The following is a 20699-nucleotide window of genomic DNA, read 5'->3' on the forward strand; positions in this document are numbered from 1 at the left end:
GGTTGGTCATAGCTTTTCTTCCAAGGAGTAAGCGTCTTTTAATTTCATAGCTGCAGTCACCTTCTGCAGTGATTTTACAGCCCAAGAAAATAAAGTCTGTCACTGTTTCCAATGTTTCCCCATCTATTTGCCATGAAGTGATGGGACCAGATGCCATGATCTTTGTTTTTTGAATGTTGAGTTTTAAGCCAACTTTTTCACTCCTCTTTACCACCTTCCTCAAGGCTCTTTACTTCCTCTTCACTTTCTGCCATAAGGGTGGTGTTATCTGTATATCTAAGGTTATTGATATTTCTCCCAGCAATGTTGATTCTGACTTAAGCTCTATCCAGCCCAGTGTTTCTCATGATGTACTGTGCATATAAGTTAAATAAGCAGGGTAACAATATACAGCCTTAATGTACTCCTTCCCAATTTTGAACCAGTCTGTTGTTCCATGTCCGGTTCTAACTTTTGCTTCTTGACCTGCATCCAGGTTTCTCAGCAGGCAGGTAAGGTGGTCTGGTATTCCCATCTCTTTAAGAATTTTCCACAGATTGTTGTGATCCACAGTCAAAGGCTTCAGTGTAGTCAATGAAGCAGAAGTAGATGTTTTTTCTGGAATCCTCTTGCTTTTTCTATGATCCAACAGATGTTGACAATTTGATCTCTGGTTCAAATGTCTACAAAAGCAGGAGGGGCAGACCCCAGGGATTCCATCGTCCATTATAAACTCACAAAGTGGCCTCTTGGACAAATCAGTGTCATGTGAGTTTGAAATGAGTGAGTCAGATTACCTGGCCGGACCCCAGCATCAGTGTACTGCAATTCTGATGAAACAGCCCAAACCACCTCCAAAATATCACTGTGATGCTGGTGGTCTTATTCTCAAATGTGAAACCCGAAGACCCACAAGAATGGAAGCCATATCCCTAGGAACTCCATCTCAGAACCACTTTAAACAATCTCTTTAAACAAGAGATTTTCTACATGGGCTAGATAACCATTCATCTCTCCTGCTAAAAACAACTAAAAATGCTAAATAAAATACCTTTTATCTAAAGGTATCTAAAATACCTTTCTGTATATAAATTTAATTTTTATTTCTTAAAAGCATAGATAAGTTAGCAAGAACCTAAGGAACACCACTTGGACCAAAATCTGAACAGAGACAGAAACCCAGACAGGCAAGTAAACACTGATATTTTGCCCTGAGGGCACTGGCAGAATCAAGGCAAACCTGTGACTCAGCTTTCAAAGCTTCAAAGGGCACATGGGCAGAGCCCAGAGCCCACCCAAGGTGGAAGGTCAAAGAAGACTACCTCCAGTGAAGTTGGGACTTCCAAGGATGCTGCCTCAGAAAATGAGTCAAGCAGAAATAAATCTGATCTACTTCTCCTCACCCCCAAAAGCTATCTGCACGAAAAATCAAGTGTCTCTCTCTTGGGCACTGAGCAGTTGGAGAAACAAAAAGCTCACCCTAAGAAGTTGCAATTACAAGGCAACCATCACAGATTTGTGGTTCAAATTCCCATCACACGGGTGGTCAGAAAACAATGCTCTATACTGTTGGTGGGAAGAAGGATAAATTAGTACAACCACATTCAAATAGAGTTTTGCATAACCAGGAAGACTTAGACACGGCAGAAATTCCACTTCTAGTTTACAACTTGGAGAAACGCATAAAAGTGTGCACATCAGGGTTATTCCTGAGAGCAAACACACGGGAGCAGTCGACAGGCTTCCCGGCAGCAGAAAGGGTAAGTACACTGTAGCGCATTCATTCAGGAAAGCTGCATGGCAGTGAAAACTGAAGGAGTCACACACGTGCTCCTGGACATGGATCCAAATGAAACGCGAAGCGAGCCACAGAAAACCAGAGTACAACTCCAGGTCTATGATGTTCCAAGCCAGGCACAGCTAAATAATACATTATCTAGAAATTGTTCGTGAGTGGCAGAACTAGCGAGATCAAAAGAACGATTAGTACAAAAGCAGAACAGTTGTGGGCGTAAGGGTACTTAGGGGACGTCTATGGTCATAACCTTTTATTCCTTAACTTGGAGGAAGGGAACATATATGTTCATTTTATTATTTTGTTGTGTGTGTGTGTGACTTGTTTAACATATGTCTTCTGGGGACTTCCCTAGTGGTCTGGTGCTTAAGGCTGTATTTCCAATGCAGGGGATGTGGGTTCCATCCCTATTTGGGGAACCAAGATCCCACATGCCCAGTGGTGCAGCCAAAAAAACAAAAAAAAAGTCTTCTGTGTGATATATTTTGCAATAAACATATGGCAAAAAGAAAAAAAAAAAAAACAACTATGGAATGCTACACAGCTGTTAAAGAATGAGGCAGACATCTGATCTGATATGGGAAGATCTCCAAGATACACTGATTAATGAAAAGCACACAGGCAAACAGAGGACATAGGAGGAAAAAAGAACAGAAATATACTCTATTTTAAATGGCCACATCATCTCTAAAAGGATAAGACACTTTACCCAGCTCTAAGGAGCTGAACCAGGTTATAAGGAAGAGAAAGCAAAAGGAGATTTTTTGTACATTTAGACATTTGTACCAGGCGTAAGTAGTACTGAGCTAAAATATATAACTCTTTAAAGTCAAGTCCTAATCCTTTGGGTTGCTGCTTGGTGACCTGTTAAAAACTCCACCAGGTTCGAGCGTGGTGGTACCTGGCTCATACCTCGGCTTCCTTCGCCTCATCAGTAACTGTTTCACCAAATCTCAGGTTTCAGAGTGGAAGGTCCTCTGTCATCTCACAAGATTTCACGGCAAGGGGACAACTCCAGCCCATCAAAGCCCAGAATCCTACAAAGACCCTGTGATGTTGTGATATAATAAGAAATACATATTTGGTCTTTGTCCTAGGTTCCTGGCGCAAGAGTTTCTAAAATCCTTGGAATTTCCTGCATGATGAGGTGAGAGGAGCATCTTTTGTTATTCGCAAAACTTCTTTCCAACCACCTGCATTTATGCTAACACACTGACTCTAGGTGAGCCCCTAGATACAGCTTCAGGATGGAGGCAGGTTGCCAGAGGAAGCAACCATGTGATTAGAGGATTGGAATTTTCCGCCCTACCTCCAGACTTCTACGAAAGGGAGAGGAACTGGAGATTGAGTTAAGCACCAACAGCTGATGATGCCCACACAATGGAATCTCCATAAATACCCTAAACAACAGGGTTCTGGCAACTTCCTGGTTGGTGACTGCCAGAAGGGTGAGGCACCCCAGCTCCGTGGGGACAGAAAACCCTATGCCTGGATCCTTCCAGACCTCACCTAAAGTACCCCTTTATCTGGCAGTTTATTTGTAACCTTTAAATTAAATCAGTGAATATAAGTAAGGTGCTTTTCTGAGTTCTATGAGCCATTACAGAGGAGAGGGGGACGACAGAGGATGAGATGGTTGAATGGCACTGAAGGAGGAAACAGGCAGAGCTGGAGCCCATTGTAGGCCAGGCTGCGAACATCAGGCTACACGCATGGACACCCTCCCAGCGGACTCTGAACTTTGTGCCTGGTGTCTATAGAAATGGCATACCAATGGAAAACCAGAACCCTAGATAAAAGAGCCTTCAGGACTTGTACTTGAACTCTCCGTTGCCTAAAAGGATACGCTAATTATCTCTGTAACAGAACAAAGTCATAAATTCCATTATGTTTATCAGGATATGAACACAGGCCTATTGATAAATATCCACTGTTTATCTAGTCTTGTGACACATGAATCATGGGTTAACTTTGATCGTATCTCTCTTTTACCTTGTCCAGACTAGTTTCAAGGAATTTGGGGAGGTGGGTTTGAGCAAGTACACTTAGGGTATATAAAGTTTTCACAAAAACTGGTCGGGATCCTTGGCTAAGAGGAGACTCTGTCTTGCGCCCACCAGTGTAATAAACTGCACTCCACTGTCTGCATTGTCCTTCTGAGCAAGTTTGTTCCCCGGAACTCCGAGCAAGCTCGGGGAGTTGGTGATGGGCAGGAAGCCTGGCATGCTGCAGTCCATGCAGTTGCAAAGAGTCGGACACGACTGAGTGACTGAACTGAACTGATGAGCCATTATAGCAAATTATCAAACCTAGGTGGGAATCCCCTATGTATAACCGGTTGGTCAGAAGTACAAGTAGTAGCAACTATACAGGCGGCTGAAGTAGGGACAGCCTTGCGGGACTGAACCCTTAACCTCTGGTACCTGCACTAACTCCAGGTGGTTAGTATCAGAACCAAACTCAAGTATAGATCACCCAGTCGAGGTCAGAGAGTTTGTTGGCATTGGAAAAAACAGCACACATTTGGTGTCTGAAATGTAGGTTAAAAACACCATCAAAGACCTCTGACTGCGATCCCATCAGCCACTTGGGTTTACTCTGTGGGGCTGGCTGATCTGGGACAAAAATCTCAAAAAGGCAGTGACTGAATCGTCCCTCTGGGGCCATGGGGCTGCTAGGAACAGCTACATTCCAAATCCAAAACCCTCTGCCCCAGAAACGTCCTTCATCCGCCCACCGGAGAGAAAGCCTCTTTAAGCTGTGTGCGCTCTCCAGCTGGAGAAGCGAGCCATGAAGGGAAAGAAAACTGACTGGGGTTGTAAAAACTTCAGAGACAGGCCAACCACAGGACTAGACCCAGGCCTTTTCTAGAGGGCAGAGCAGACCATCCCCTAACTTGTGACTTCAGGCTCCACGTACTTCCCTCTCATCAGCAGGCACGCCACTCCCCACCTGGTCTATTCTAATGTTTTCTCCAGGTAAGTTTTCTCAAGATTAACCACTCTGGTCTCAAGAAAACTCAGTCTGCTCAGGGAATTCTGAGTTGGGCTTAACAGCCCATCTCCAAAGATGGCACCCCATTCCACCTCCCTATTTCTACACCTTTCCACTTCCCCTGCAGAGGATGAGATGTTGGAGGGCATCACCGACTCCGTGGACATGAGTTTGAGCAAACTCTGGGAGACAGTAAAGGAGAGGGAAGCCTGGTGTGCTGCAATCCACAGGGTTGCAAAGAATTGAACATGACTGAGTGACTGAACCAACCACTTCCCCTGACGTCAGTCCTTTGACTGTATGAATGGGTTGCTTTTCCTGCTGAGCATTTCAGGATGGAGGCAGAGTTGCAAATTAGAGTCCTCTCTCCACTCTGCCCCACGACAACCATTCTTTTGTGTTCGCTGCCTCCTTCCCATCGCCACCCCTTCCCTGGTCCACGCACGTAGCAACAGCAGGTCTGAATTGCAGCAATGGCCTCTCAGAGCTGGTTCCCCCCGACCTCTTGCCTCTCCCATGCCAAGTCAACCAGCCCACTGCCGCCAGAGTTTTCTCAAAACCCCATTCACCTTTGGCGGGGGGTGGGGGTGGAGTGGAGGCGGGCAGGGGTCGCCAGCTCAGCATCTCCAAGGCTTCTCACCTAAAATGCCAACAGGCAGCTAGACACACACAGAACCCCCCAGCCCTGATGCTCACTACTCCCCAACAGCATCCGTTCTGTCAACTAAGTGCCAGGATCCTGCGGGTTGAGCGGAAAACAAAGCAGACACAAATCTCCATCCTCACAGATCGTCCATCACCCGCCTCCTGCCAGTGAGGCTGGGGGCATCATCCCTTCAAAGCCTGGCTTTCTCAGCACATGACTTTGCTCCATGTGCCACTGCCTGAGTGCCATGTCCTCCTCTCTACCAACCCAGATGTGACTCTGCACCAGTTCTCCCAAGACATCCTTCCTGACCAGTCCTCCTCCCACCCAGTCCCCCCAACCTCCAGGCCCCTGGCCTCACCTGTTCTGCTCTCCACGGTGAATCCTCCTGGAACTGTCCTCCACGGGCCCCATCCACAGTCACTACTAGGACGTGTCCACTAAGTGCCAGTTCACATTATTTCACTATATCCCTCCATTAAGCCCCCTGAGGAAGGTCTTTTTTTTTTTTTCCTCCAGTTTTAAACTTTTCATTTTGTTTTGGGAAATAGCTGATTAACAATGCTGTGGTACTTTCCAGGTAAACGACGAAGGGACTCATCCATACGTACACACGTACCCATTCTCCCCGAAATCCCCCTCCCATCCAGGCTGGTACATAACATTGAGCAGAGTTCTCTGTGCTATACGCTAGGTCCTTGTTGGTTATCCATTTTGAATACAGCAGTGTGTATATGACCTTCCCAAACCTCCTAACTATCCCTTCTCTTGGCAACCATAAGTTCGTTTTCTAAGTCTATGAGTTTCTTTCTGTTTCATAAGTTTATTTGCATCATTTTTTTTTAGATTCCACATATAAGGGATGTCATATATTTCTCCTTCTCTTTCTCACTTACTGGACTCAGCATGACACTCTCTAGGTCCATCCAAGTTGCTGCAAATGGCATTATTTCATCCTTTTTAAGGGCTAATGTTCTATTGTATATTTATGCGTCACATCCTCTTTATCCATTCCTCTGTCAGTGACATTTTAGGTTGCTTCCATTTCTTGGCTATTGTAAACAGTGCTGCAGTGAACAGTGGGGTGCATGTATCCTTTTGGATCATGATTTTCTCCAGATATATATGCCCAGGAGTGGGACTGCAGGGTCATATCGTAGCTCTATTTTTAGTTTTCTAAGGAATCTCCATACTGTTTTCCATAGTGGTTGTACCAATTCACATTCCCACCAACAGCCCATAAGGAAGGTCTTACTGCCCCTATTTTCTAGATGAGAAAACCAAGGCTCACAGAGCCTAAGGAACTCACCAGGAGTGACAGGCTAAGTGGTAAGAGGCTAAGCCCGAGCTCCCTGACTCAGCCACGGCTATACCACTTCCCTGGTAATTTTCTACACTCATTTTTGCACTTAGCATCTCACTGGCCACAGAAACCGTGCTCAGTAAACAGCAACCGCGACTGTTCTCCTCAACCAGTCACCACGAGAGTGAGCGTGAGTTCTGTTCCAGCACACACATCCTTGTTTCCTCAACCACGGGACAAGCCACCTCGGCCGGGGCCACATCACCAGATGCTCTGTGGCCTTACAGCATCCAGCAGCTGTGCCTGCCACAGATGCTCAGCAAAGGCTTGAGGAGGGAACAAGCGGCTCCTCGGAAGAATGCACAGTAGCAACTTTCGCCTTTCTTAAACCATTCAGTCAGTTGGAAAAAGTCAGGATTAGATCACGGGAGATTTATTCTGCCAAATACTGAAATTGCCATTTAAGAATACCGGAAGTAAAAAGGGATGGAAAAATGGTTCGGATCAGCAAAAACAAAAACAGCTGTTTAGCAACCGACTAGAATAAAATAGTCAAAATCCAGAAGGGCTGAGGAAAGCCTAAAGTCTTAGGCAACATGGCAGCGGGGAGAGCCCTGCCCTGAGTGAAGACTCCCACAAGCCCAAGTGACAACAAACGGCGTTGGGGCCAAAGCAGCCAACAGCGATCAGGAGATCAAATAGGAAGTCAGAGGGTTTCAGGTTGGTCTTTTCAGACCTGTGCACAGGGACACTGAGACATCACGCTCTGATATTCTGTTGGGACAGCAGGAAGAACTCAAGGCCAGGAATCAGAATTGCTGCTTCCCAAACATAGCTCTGCCTCTTACAGAAGTCTCTGGACACCCCCACCCCCCCAAACCTCTGATCCATCATCCCTGACAACAAAATCATGACCTTAACCCGTCCTGGGGAGAAATGTCCAATAAAGAATAAAACTATAAGGAATATTATTAACAAAAGCAACAGAACATCAGTAGTTGGTTCCATAGCATCCTGGGGTATGCTAGTTGGGATCAGACCCCAGTATTTGTTGAAACCTGATGGCCAGCAGGTAGGAGTGAGGCTGTTATTAGCAGATGATAGTAGCTGTTCCATTTTTCTAGAGGTAAAGGTTGAATTCACCTTTATGGGGAAAAAAAAAAAAACAACTTTCGTTTTCTTTCCTGTGTTGTAATTCTATTCTGCTATTCCCAAGCATTCAGTAAAACTTTGTGAAATATCTGATAGTATTTTCAAAAGATGTACTTTGAGAAGTTATGCGATAGATCTGTTTGCGTAGATCTGAAGGCAAAATATCAACAGTGTGAGGAAAGAGGCCACAGCTCTGAGACACGCAGAACTCGGTTACAGGAAGTAAACTAGGTTACATGAAGAGTAAATAGACAGCTGGCCACGAAAATAAGTAATCCAGGTAGATTTCATTCAACAAATATTTTTTGAGCCCCAACTATGTCCCAGGTTTGGTGGAATACACAACAAGCACTCCTTAGGTATTTCTAAAAGTACTTGCAGAGGGATCTTGGTAAAAGAATTCCTACAGGTTAAGTATGAAAGTAGCTTGAATAATTGTCATTTAGTGGCTCAGAGGTTAAAGCAACTGCCTGGAATGCGGGAGACCCAGGTTCGATCCCTGGGTCGGGAAGATCCCCTGGAGAAGGAAATGGCAACCCACTCCAGTATTCTTGCCTGGAGAATCCCATGGAGGGAGGAGGCTGGTAGGCTACAGTCCATGGAGAATCCCATGGATGGAGGAGCCTGGTAGGCTACAGTCCATGGGGTCGCAAAGAGTCGGACACGACAGAGCGACTTCACACCTTCACACCAGGGACTATACAGACATGCCCCATGGTCAGGAAACTAAGGTCCCACATGCTGTGGAATGACGACAAAATGGTTTTTAATTAAAGTGGTTGTATCATTAAAAAAAAAAAGCCCTTCTGATGAACTGCTTATCTCTTTCTGCTTTCAAGATTCTTTGATCATGGCATGTCTATGTGTGAATCTCTTTAATTTTATCCTACTTGGAGTTCACTGAACTTCTTGGGTATCTAAATTATTATTTTTCATCAAATTTGAGAAGTTTGGGGCTGTTATTTCTTCAAACTTCGTTCTGCTCCTTTTTCTCTACCCTCTTTCTAGGACTCCCATCACGTGTATGTTGTAGATGTCCGAGGCTCTGTTTCCCTTCACTCTTTTCCTTTTGTTCCCCAGTGTTTAATCTCAATACGCCTATCCTCAAGTTTGCTGATCCTAAGAGTTCCCTGGTGGTCCAGTGGTTAGGACTCCACGCTGAAAATTTCACTGCTAAGGGTGTGGGTTCAGTCCCTGGTCAGGGAACCAAGGTCCCACAAGCCTCATGGCAAGGCCTTTAAAAAAGAAAAAAAAAGTTGGGGGGAGGGGCGGGGCAAAACAAAGTTTGCCATTTCTTCTACTTGCCCAACTCTGCTGTTGAGCTTCTCTAGTGATTTTTTTCACATTAGTTATCATAATTTTCAACTTCAGAATTTTTTTTATAATTTCTATCACTTACTGATCATGTTTGGTGAGGCACTGTTCTCATATTTTTTTTAGTTCTTTAAACATATTTTTTAGCAGATGATTTAAAATCTTCTGCTTAAAGTCCAACATCTGAGTTTCCTCAGGCGATGGTTTCTACCGATTGCATGTTTTCCTGTTGTACATGCCATTCTTTCTTGTTTTTACATGCCTCATAATTTTTTGTTGAAAACAAGATTCAGCCATTTTTCTTGAATAAACGCACCTAGGGTTGCTGCAAGCCTTTGGTTAATTTACAGACTTCTGAACAAGTTGTTTTTGCCAGTTTTCTTTTCTTATACAGAGGAGTATCCTTCAGAAGTCCTTATTACACCATTCTGCAGGAATCTAAATCTCACATGGCATTTAAAAAGAGGTTTTCATCCCCCTAAACAATTTTGTGAAATATACATGGGGTAAAAGAATGCTGATACTTAAATACTCTGTACTTGACCTTAACCTCCAAATAGTGTTATAAATGCCACACTGCTCTAAATTTTTCAAAACTCTGATTTAAAAGACACAGCAAAATTTTTTAAACACACAATTTTATAATCCCAGCATCCAGAAAAAAAAAACTGGAATAACATTTCCAAAGAACAAATGAGGTGTTAGCATTCCCAGATAACCAAAATTAAGGTGCTTTACACCTTGTTTTACCTTTCTCGAGTAAAAGCGTCATGGCTCTCGTTCTGTGGGAACAGATCAGAGCCACAGTTTGATAAGGTATGTGGGCTATTTTTAAAGCTGCACTGTATGAGGCAATAAAAGATTACATATGTTGCAATCCTTTTCTCATGTACATTTTAGTGGCTTCACTTTTTTTAAAAGAGTTACTTATTTCCTTCATCCATGGGCTGCGCTGGGTCTCCATTGCTGCACCCGGGCTTTCTCTAGTTGTGCAGGGCAAGGGCTGCTCCCTAGTGGGAGCAGTGGGTGGGCTTCTCACTGGGGCAGGCTCCATGGCTGTGGCACACAGGCTTAACTGCTCCATAGCATGTGGAGTCTTCCCAGACCAGGGATTGAACTGGTGTCCCTTGTCACCTGCAGGCAGATTCTTGATCTCTGAGCCACCAGGGAAGCCCTTAAAGAATTTTTTTTTTTTTGGCTGCATGGCAGGTTGGATCTTCATTCCCCAACCAGGGTTTGAACCTGCAACCCCTGCATTGGAAGTGTAGTATCTTAACCACTGGACCACCAGGGAAGTACCGGTTTCACATTTCTTTTTGCCATAAAAATGCTGGTCCAAACAGCCAAGTATGTTTGTGTACGTGTCCCATTATACCTTAGCTGACATTTTTAGAGCTGAAATTGCCATGTCAAATGTCTGTTTTTAAGGCTTAGGTTTCAACTATCCTCTGCCACTTAATGCCCTGCCCTGTAGCGTAGCACATTTTCCTCTCTTAAGTTGGAATTTTACTGTTTAAAATCAGTATTAACAGATGACAAGTAAGCATATGAAAAGATGCTCAACATCATTAGTCACCAGAGAAATTCAAATTGAAACCACCATGAGATACTACTACATACCTTTTAAAATGGCTAAAATGAAAAACACTGACCATCTCCAGAGTTGGTGAGGATGGAGGGACCAGCTCACTCGCTGCAGGTAGGAATGTAAAATGACACAAGCACTTTGGAAAATGGCTCAGCAGTTTAAGTTAAACACACACTTACCATACAGCCACTTCACTCCTATGCCTGTGCCCAAGAGAAAGGAAGTATATGACCATACAAAGACTTGTACACAGCGGGTCAGAGCAGCTTTATTTAAAATTGCCAAAAACTGGAAACAACTTAAATGACCAACAACAGGTGAACAGACAAATCGTGGGCTATCCACTAACGGGATATTACTCAGCCATTGAAAGAACTGTTGATACATGCAACACGGGCAAACCTCAAAATAATTCTGCTGAGTGAATGAAGCCAGACAAAAAAGGAATATATACGATACGAGTTCACTTACATAATATTCCAGAAAGTGCCAACTAACTTATAATAACAGAAAGCAGTTAGTGATTACTTGGAGATGGGGGAAGCAGAGAAGAGTGAGTGGGAGGGATAACCAAGGGACACTTTTGGACAATCACTATCTTAACTGTGCTCATGATTTCACAAGAGTATGCATATGTCAAAATATAAATCGTACACTTCAAATACGTGCAATTTTTATGTTAAAAATATCTTGATCAAGCTGTGTAAAAAAGAGAAGATAAAACAGTATAGGAATGTATAAGAAAATTTAAGAGTCGGTTTATTAGATTTACAGGACTACGGAAGATTTTGTTAATCAGAAAACTGCAGTAACTGAAGGAAGCTGAATATAATTCATAAACTCAATTTAAAATCTTCATATGAGTTAAGATTGCAAATGGATCAAGTGTTAATCCAAATGATTAATCATTAAAATGTTAAAGTGTTAATCATTAAAATGATTGTGAACATTTCCTAGAATCACAAATAGAACAGAAAGATTTGTAGGCTACACTTAAAAGTTAGATGTAAAAGACTGGCCCTTAAAGGAAGAATGAGATTTTTGAGTCTGTGACTTAAACAAACTGAAACTCAATTTTTCAACCAAAGTTACTTCTGAAAAATCTTTGCATTACACAGAAATCCAGGGTAAGGGGATAAAAAAAATCTCACCCCAAAACTCAACAAGTCACTTAGTCTCTCCAAACCTCAGTTTCCTCATTCATGAGAGGAATGTTTTCCAGGATAGAGAATCTACTTGTTATGAATGATTTGAGATTAATAAATTTTGCATTGGTAAAACAGCACGTTAGAAAAAGCACTCAGAGAAGCATACAGTGATGGGCAAATCGAAAAGATTAGCAACACAGATCGCAGTCTGTAGTAACTGCAGCCAGACCCTGGGCTGACCAGTGACAGGCGTTGCAAAGGTGACGTACACCTCCTCCGAGACAAACCATGACTCAGCACAGCCAGACCGTGGAATTTTCCCCAGGCTGTCAGGAATTTTCAGCCAGGATGTCAATAAGGAGAGGAGCTGCGGCATGTGGCATCTGGCCCCACTGCAACACACAGCTGGTGGAAATGTACTTGAAGCAGCCCCACCCTCCCCCTGGCCTGCCGGCAAATCAGGATGAGTGGGTGAGGAATGGCAGCAATGTGGCAAGTTGAGATGACCAGGAATTATGCCTTCTGGCATTAAAAAAAAAAAAAAAAAGCTACATCCACCTTCCTCCAGGATCACCAAGGAGATGGAGAGGAGGACAGGGGAGGGCAGGAAGCTTCAGTGGCAGAGTCTTAGTTACGGTAACTAAGCAAAGCTCTGGGGACTCAGGAAGGATGCAGGAACTGAGAAGCCAAGCAAGCTTGAACAAATCAGATGATCAGGGAGAAGAAGGCCCTTCCTGGCGACTAACTTTCCTCTCCAACGGATGGATTTGGGGAAGACACATGATAAAACATGACACTCTGGTAGGGGTTGGGAAGGGGAGGAAAGGGGTCAGAATCTTGGATTTTGCTCATTAGCTTCCTCGGGGCCCCAGTTTCTCAGTTTCAGAAGGGAGGTGGTTTGGGACCGTCACCCAACTGCCCCTCTTCTCCTCACAGGGATGCCAGTAAGAGTGGCAACATTCAACTCTGTCAGCCAAGACGGGAGGCTGAGAGCAGAGAGGATAGGCCAGTGGAAGTTTGTGGAGGGTGGAGTCTGTCAAAGGCCCAGGGGCATTTCCACTCATACCGTCTGCCTGTACGCTCGGCCAGCTTTCCCAAGCAAATGCCATCTCAGGGTGAAAAACAGCCACTGTGCTGGCCCACAACCTAGGACATGTGAGGACATGGGAAAATCTCAGGATGGAGAACAGCTCATGGGTCTTGAAGGGTCATCTGAGAAAAATCCCCGGGCTAAGGAATCCCCGCGCTGAGCACTGGCCTGAGCTCTGGGCAATGCGGTCCCTGAGCCAGGAACCTGGCTGTGAAACAGGGGCAGCGGCTGGCCGGGCTCTGGGTGGAGCGGGGAGGCATATCAGCGTCTGAATGCAGGCAGGCGGCTGCACGGAGCCAGGACCATGCCCGGCCAGGGCGCCCTCTCAGACCATCAGGGGCGCCCCCGCGGAATTCAGGCTGAGGAGAGGAGCCAGGGTCGGTGCAATCAGTGGCGTTTCCTGCGGGAGGGGCAACCTCAAGAGCAGGAGGCTGTCCAGGGCCATGCTGCCACATGGAGGGCCACCGGGGGAAGAGGGGCAAGTCTACTGCCCCTGCCTGCATCATTTTGGGGACACGCATCCGGTGCTGTTTCAGCCAACAGACAGAGCCACCCCCTGTGCTAGGTTGCAGCCTCCCCAGGTCCCTCCGCTCAGCTGCCTGCCCTCCACACGGACTGGAAGGGGTCTCCTCAGAGGCTGCCTGGCCCTACAGGGGGCCTTCCTGAGGTCCTGAGGAGCCACACCCCTTTCCCCCTGACAGGCCTCCCAAGCCACACCCTTCCAAAGTTGGGCCTCCTGCTGAGGCGGGCTAGCTGCCAACTGGGGCCAGCAGGGAGCGACACCACGGTCTTGTGAAAACCAAGAGCGCTGGGAACAGACAAAGACTGCTTATAGTTTCCAAAAATCGGACTGCTTGGCCTTTTTTATTGATTGAGCTTGATCACTGACACACCAGGGCTGCTAAAATCTACAGCAGCTGCTCCTGGAGACGACCCACGCATATCCCACTGACCTGGATCCAGGCACAGGACTTACCCTCAGTGTTTTGTCGGCTCTCGGGAGGTAGGCACTATCTAAATAAAAGAAGAAGACAGTGTTACCCCATTTCTCTCCAAGTGCTCCCCAGAGAACCCAGGAGAGACAGGAGCACACACTTAGAACCCAGAGCAGACCTGCTGTGGCTCCGCACCTCCCCAGGCCCGCCCCCTGATCTCAGGGAGGGGTACCTGGGGGCGGGCGGGGTTGGGGGGAACACCAGGCCACACAGGGCTGAGAGCACCCGCACTCTGCCGTCCAACTGCCTGGGCTCCACTGCTTGGCCACCCACTCCCAGGACCACTCAAGGCTTGTCTCCTCCTCCGTGAAATGGAAGTGACACCTCCACCAGGTCGGAGGGTTGCTGAGGAGGCCATACATGCTCCAAGAGCTGGCACCCCGCCTGGTACAGAGGACATGCTCAGACCTTAGCCAATGGGCCCAGTAAGAAGCATTTAAGTAAAGCTCTTTTCTGGCACCCCCTACACAAGAACAAGAAGTTCTAGAAACTTCTCTTCTTTGATCTGAAGTGCCTGGTCCTCCTGCCCACTCCATCTAGCCCCAGGCCTATCTTCTCTGCAGAGCCTTCTCTAATCCTTAGGTGCTGCCTCCTGTCCGGTTCTCTGAGCCTGGTTCCTGTCTCTCTCTGCAACCTGACCCACAAACGAAGAAGCTATCCCGTCTCCTATTTCACTGACTACGTCCTCAGATCCTTTCCTGCAGACAGCAGCACCCCTCCCCCGCCCACTCCACACACCCTGTGTTTGGGCCCATGGGAGCCCAGACAGTGGCTCCTGACCACTTTCTGGAGTTTACAGACTGACCACTTGATTTTGAATGACCACACCTGCCTGTCAGCTTTAACCACTGGTCAGGAAAGAGCAATATGCAGACACAGGCCAACGCACCATCAGATGAACTAAGTCCGTATTCTGAGAAAAGCAATTGCCTTGGTAGATTAGGTCAAGACTGAAAATGAATGTTCGGGGCATTCAATTCATTAAAATACTTCTTGAGCACATACCCTGCATAGGCACCATGCCAGAAGGCACAGGCTCTGCTCCCCAAGTGCCAAAAAGCAGGTTGTTGGGGGCGAGCTAAGAGAGGTTAACAACAGGATAATACACAAGAGGGACCCAAGCAGGTACCCTGAGCCTGACAGTATGCGGCAGACCCCAGCTGCGCCCTCTGCCAGCTGTGTGACTCTGGGGGAGTTATGCACCCACAGTTCCTCATCTGTAAACAAGGAGCTAACAGTACTTTTGTTGTAGGGTTGTTGTGATAAATAATACATAAAAGGGGCTTAGCAAGGTCCCTGTCACCTCATAGTAGTTCAGTTCAGTTCAGTTGCTCAGTTGTGTCCGACTCTTTGGAACCCCATGAATCGCAGCACGCCAGGCCTCCCTGTCCATCACCATCTCTCGGAGTTCACTCAGACTCACATTCATCGAGTCCGTGATGCCATCCAGCCATCTCATCCTGGGTTGTCCCCTTCTCCTCCTGCCCCCAATCTCTCCCAGCCTCACAGTAAGAGCTCAACAAAGGCTGGCTTTTATTATAACAAGAAATCACTATTTACAATCACTATGATTAAAAGAGAGAACCCAGGTCCAACTCAATAGATTCAGCAAGGCTTAATGCAGAAAAGTCTGAAGAGTAATTTCGCCAGGACAAGATAAGAGGAAAAGGCCTGCAGAGAACAAGGTCACGAGGAATAAGAGCAAAGGAGGGGGCAACAGCGAGTCGTCTCAGATGAAGCTGAGGCAGAAGAGGGTACTGCGGGGCCAAGTGGAAGAAAAAGCCCAGGAGTTGGGGTCCCACCTTTCCCTTCAGTAAGAGGACATGGTTTTCTCTTTTCGTCATCTTCCCATCCATCACTATCAGGCCCCACTCCTTTGACAGTTTGGCAAAGTTTCCAGAGCTGAGACTAGAGGCAGTTAGGACAGAAGGGAAGACAGGGTCAAGCGGGCCTAGGTGAAGCTTCAAAGAGAGCAGGCAAAACGCCCCACTTCCATGAAGGACGTCTCCGGAAGAGAAACTAGCCCTCGAACAGGCACACTTTCCAGACGGGGGGAAGAGGCCTCGCTCAGAAGAGTAAGATGCTCCTGAGAGGCAGCCAGAGAGACGGCCCATACTAGTCCTCAAGGGCAACACCGAAGTGCATGAGGTGTCCCGCTCACACAGAAGGGTGCTGGAAAGGGATGTGGATGGCCCGGGGCTGCCCGGGCCCTCCGCCCAGATCCTCTGATTTGTGACAATCATCCTTGCAGCACCGGATCGGGCTGCAACTTGGAACGAGACCTCGGTCTGCAGTCCCGCAGAGCCCTAGTCCCCACGCCCCGGGGAGCAGTGTCAGGACAGACACCTAGCACAGCACCCAGGGCTCTGGAAGTGAGACAGAAGAAAACAAGGCAGCGGACCACAAAGAAAGGAAAAGGCAAGCCGCCTGTACAGGCGCATCAAAGGCAGGAGGGAGCCATCGGGCTCACGGCCCCATGGCAGACCCCTCTGAGGGGCGATGCCGGTGGTGGAGCAGGCTTCAGTAGAGAGAGAGAGAGATAAGGCACAGAGGGGACTTGGGGTAAACTGGGGAAGTATGAATGGCCGCCTAATTTAAACAACAGATATTGAGCAACTACAGTGAACAAAGCCCTTTCCTTCAGGACAGGCAGAGCAGCCACTAAGAAACTTCTCACAAGGACACCTGCTCACAGGTTTCTTATTAGGATACAAACACAGCCAACTGTAGCTCAGGCCCGCTGCTTCTGGGCCCTCAGAGCCCAGCCAAGCCCCCTGGGGCCTCTAGACCCAACCTCACTTCTGACTTAGCGAGCGCCCTCGCCTTGTTCCGTCTCCTGCAGAGGTCTCTGTTCGGGGACCAACCGAACATCTCACTCTACTTGGAACCCCTACCTGTTTCCTCTACATTCTCCTTCCACCTTCCTCAGCCTTTCTCCGGTAGGCTCTAGTTACTTAAAACTCACCTCTACTTCATCGTAAAACCCTGGCCATTCGAATCCATCACTGCTTCTTCACTGCTGGCCCCAGCGAAATCAAAAGGCTTGCAATTCATCTCTTCCATGGAGCTTTCCCCAATCTATGCCCATCCAGCCCCCAGCCAGTCCAGTTCTCCTCTCCCTGGCCTTGCTGTCTCTCACCCTGATGTGCCAGCCTCTACAAAACTTCCTCCTCCATGTCCTCCTTGGGCCATACCTCACCCACACCCGCTCTACACAAACATCTACGGCATGCTGACTGGCTGCTTACGTTCTGTTTCTTTTCCTCTCCCCCAACCAGTTTGTTGGCAGTCTGGGGCACCTCATCTCCCAGGTCTTGGTTCATGCAGCACCCAGTCTAGGGCTCTGAACATGACAAGTGTTCAGAGAATGTGAGCAAGGGTTCACGAGTTTAGATGAAGAGCGGGCAAGCAGAAAAGCCGTAGCTGCGAGCAGATAGAAATGCTGAGCACATCCATCCCAGCGCAAGTGTTTGCAACACAGGCAGGGGAAGAGTGAGGGGAAGCCAAGGCTGCAGGTGCAGGGGGTAAGGGAGCAAGGGGAAGGCTGACCTCTTGGTAAAGACTGGGCAGGCTCTGGTTATGATCTGGCAAATATTGGCACCTCTGTGAGCCTCCGTTTTCTCAGCTAAAGAATGGGGATCCCTGGCCTACTCTTTCTCTCTTAAAAATCAGATTTTTAAGAATTTCAAAGGTGCCAGGGGCCGAGGGACCTGACCTGGCCCCAGCACTTGTGAAATGAGGAAAGGAATCCCCAGAAGTGAAAAGAACTCACTCAGAGTACACAATTCAAGACAAGCTGGGAGAAACCTGTATGGCAGGTCCTCCCCGACTGGGCTTCAGCCTGCATGCCCAGGAGGACATTTCCCCAGGCCCAGCTGCTACTCACTGCACTTCGTAAACTGCTAAAAGCTGTAGAAATAACGGACTGAGCCCAGACCCACCTCCTCCTAATCACTGCTCTTGGGCGCCCCAGGCTTTCACCTCTGCAACTAAGTGGAATTATAAGAATGTCCCCCAGGGGTTACTAGCAGGATCCTACGGGAAGCAGAGTGCAGGCACTCGGAACACGGAAAACCCTCTCCTTACACGCCGCGGCTTTCTTCGGAGCTGAGCAACTTCCAGTATGATGGGGGACACTTGGGCTCCGGACTCTGACAGACCTGGGTTCGAACCCTCAGGGACCTCGCGCGAGGCATCTGAGGGCTCCGTGCCCTCAGCTTCTCCATCTGCAAAATGGGCCCGAGAGCAGGAATAAGGCCGCCAGCAGCCCCCCTGGGCGCGGGGCGGATGAGGCCGGGCGGTGGCCGCGCGGGGAGGATGCTCGCCGGCGGGCGGGCCGGGAGGAGTGGGCCGAGGGATCCGCGAGGAGGGGTCCCAGGGCGGGGCGGAGGGCTCGCGCAGGCAGTCCCCCGCCAGAGGGGGAGGGGAGGGGCGGCGCACGTCGCGCCGCGTCGCGCGCCGCCCGCCGCCGTCTCCTACAGCCGTCACTCGCGGAGCCCGCGCCGCCTTGGCGCGCGCGACCCTTACATAAGCGTCCCCCGCGGCAGCGCCGGCGCACGCCCACCCGCTCCGACCCGCTGCGAGAAGCGGGAGATGCACAGCGCCGGCGGCACTCACCTCCTCGCTGCCGCCGCAAGTCGTCGCCACCGCCTCTACGGCCGCTGTCTCCACTGACAGGGAACAGCTGCGGTCTCCGCGCAACCGAACTTGCTGCAGTCCCAGTCCCGCCTTACGGACTTCCTATTGGCTCAGGCAGCCCAACCCCTCCTGTTATTGGACAGCTCCCTCCGTCACTCACCGCTCCCTGCCCAGGACTCCTCCCTACGCCCGCCCGCCCGTCACGTTTAAGCCTTGGCGCCCCACGTTAGCCCCGCCCCCCTCGTCCCCGGCGGGCCACTTGATTGGTGACAAGGCTGGGGAAGTCTGCCCCTTGTACACCACCGCCTACTCCCTTGTCTCCAGAGCCCCACGTGGGCCGCAAGGCCCCCGCCTTGTCCCGCAATAGGCGGAAGTGGCCGTGCTTTGACTGGCTGTGATTGGCTGTCGGCGGGGGTGGGGCCATGCGATTCATTCACTCGAGTAGCACGTGTCTCCCAAAGCCGCAAGCATAACAGATAGCAACCTGGCTCGGGGTTCGGGTACACTCAGATATGCGCTAGTGGGTGGAGGAGAAGTCGGACAAAAAGGGTTTGCGAAGGGCAGGAGGAAGGAAATGGCGCTTGTGCCACACGGCTTGATGTGATTGTGTCTTTTAGCAGCTGAGGTGGGCGGGGTGGGGAGTGATGGTGATGGGGAGGAATCTTGGTGTGACCTTAGACAAGAGACTTCCCTTCTCTGAGCCTCAGTTTCCTAGTCTGCAAATCGAGGCCACTCAGGACCTAGAGAGTTTAGAAGGCTTGGTTGAACGGAACGTTTCCAAAATGGGGCTCTGTGCCAACCAGAGGATGCAGAAGTGACCAAAACAAACCAAAATTACTGCCTCCCAGTGAAAGAAGATAGATGATTAAAACAAAAAAAAAACAATGCGGCCCTGAACAGGTCTCAGCAATGATGCTCTTAAGGGTGCAAACACTGTTATCAGGTAAAAGAATTAAAAACAGCAAAGATAATAAATCAGTTGTAAACTTCCACTTTTGTTTCAGTGATAAAGATTAGCATAAAGCACTTTCCTGAGCTATTTTGCAGGATTTAACACCTCACCGCCTCCCCCCACCCCACCCCAGGTGCTCAACTAATAGATCAACTGAAAGCTGTCAACCTTTGCCCCAATTCTATGCTGAATTCCCCTCCATTCAAGCCCCTTCATGAACATGCATATACGACCCAGGCCAGTTCATGAATATGTATGTACCCTTAGCTTAAAACTTCCCCAATTTTGCTGTTCGGGGATACACCACTCTGAGAAAAATCCCCAGTGTTCTCGTTACTTGCTGCAAGGAATAAATTCTTCCTTCTGATTTTTTGGCTGAACCAAGAGATGGACCCCGTTTTCAGGAACATGGGCTCAGTGCTGGCTAGTCCCTGTGAAATTGAGTCTGGTGGCTTCACTCAGGTTCAGGTGAATCTCATGTCAGTACCACCAGGTGGAGGTCTGAACAAAGAAACTAATTGAGAACTAGATATGGACCGCTGTGAACAAAGTGAAAGTGTTAATTACTCAGTCGTGTCTGATTCGTTGCAACCCCATGGACCTGCCAGGCTCCTCTGGAATTCTCCAAGCAAGAATACTGGAGTGGGTTGCCATTCCCTTCTCCAGGGGTATCTTCCCGACCCAGGGATTGAACCCAGTTTCCTGCCTTGTAGGCTAGATTCTTTACCATCTGAGCCCCCAGGAAAGCACCATTTTCAGAAAATGGACTGCTGTGAACAAAGGTAGTATGGATTTTGGACAGTTAGCTCAGACATATAAATTAGTTGAAGTCTGATTAGGAAGCAAGACATTCCTCCATCCAGGCTCTCTCCTACCTCCAGGCTGAGTTCCCCTGGAGGCCGAAGGGGTATTCTACCCTACATAGAGAATACTGCCCAGCCAAAAGCCTGGGTGGGAAGTCCAAAGTGGCTAGAAAATGCATTCCTCTGTGCAGGCGTCTGTAATACTAGAGACAGAGTCTAACTGGGACAAGGCTCTGGTGGGAACACAGATTGCTGAACCCCCACCTCCCCTCCCACCCCAGACTGTTCTTATGTGTATTAAC

General features: G+C 48.3%; 1 protein-coding gene across 12 annotated transcripts in view; it reads right to left on the reverse strand.

Annotated features, from left to right (window-relative positions):
* Nucleotides 1-18679, reverse strand: part of PC (pyruvate carboxylase) — a 101171-nt gene extending 82492 nt beyond the window's left edge. For 4 of the 12 annotated variants that reach the window (XM_042237673.2, XM_042237676.2, XM_042237675.2 and 1 more), the window contains exons 1-3: nt 18622-18679; nt 18091-18230; nt 13986-14023 (exon numbers count right to left, since the gene is read on the reverse strand). The gene's annotated coding sequence lies outside the window, so the exon portion shown is untranslated. Of the gene's footprint in view, nt 1-12985; nt 13066-13985; nt 14024-18090; nt 18231-18621 lie in introns of all 12 variants that reach the window. The other 8 variants (XM_027959891.3, XM_042237678.2, XM_042237677.2 and 5 more) reach the window with 5 other exon arrangements.
* Between the last annotated feature and the right edge of the window lie 2020 nt (nt 18680-20699).

Source organism: Ovis aries, chromosome 21 (assembly GCF_016772045.2).
Source record: "Ovis aries strain OAR_USU_Benz2616 breed Rambouillet chromosome 21, ARS-UI_Ramb_v3.0, whole genome shotgun sequence".
In the NCBI taxonomy this organism is placed as follows: Eukaryota; Metazoa; Chordata; class Mammalia; order Artiodactyla; family Bovidae; genus Ovis; species Ovis aries.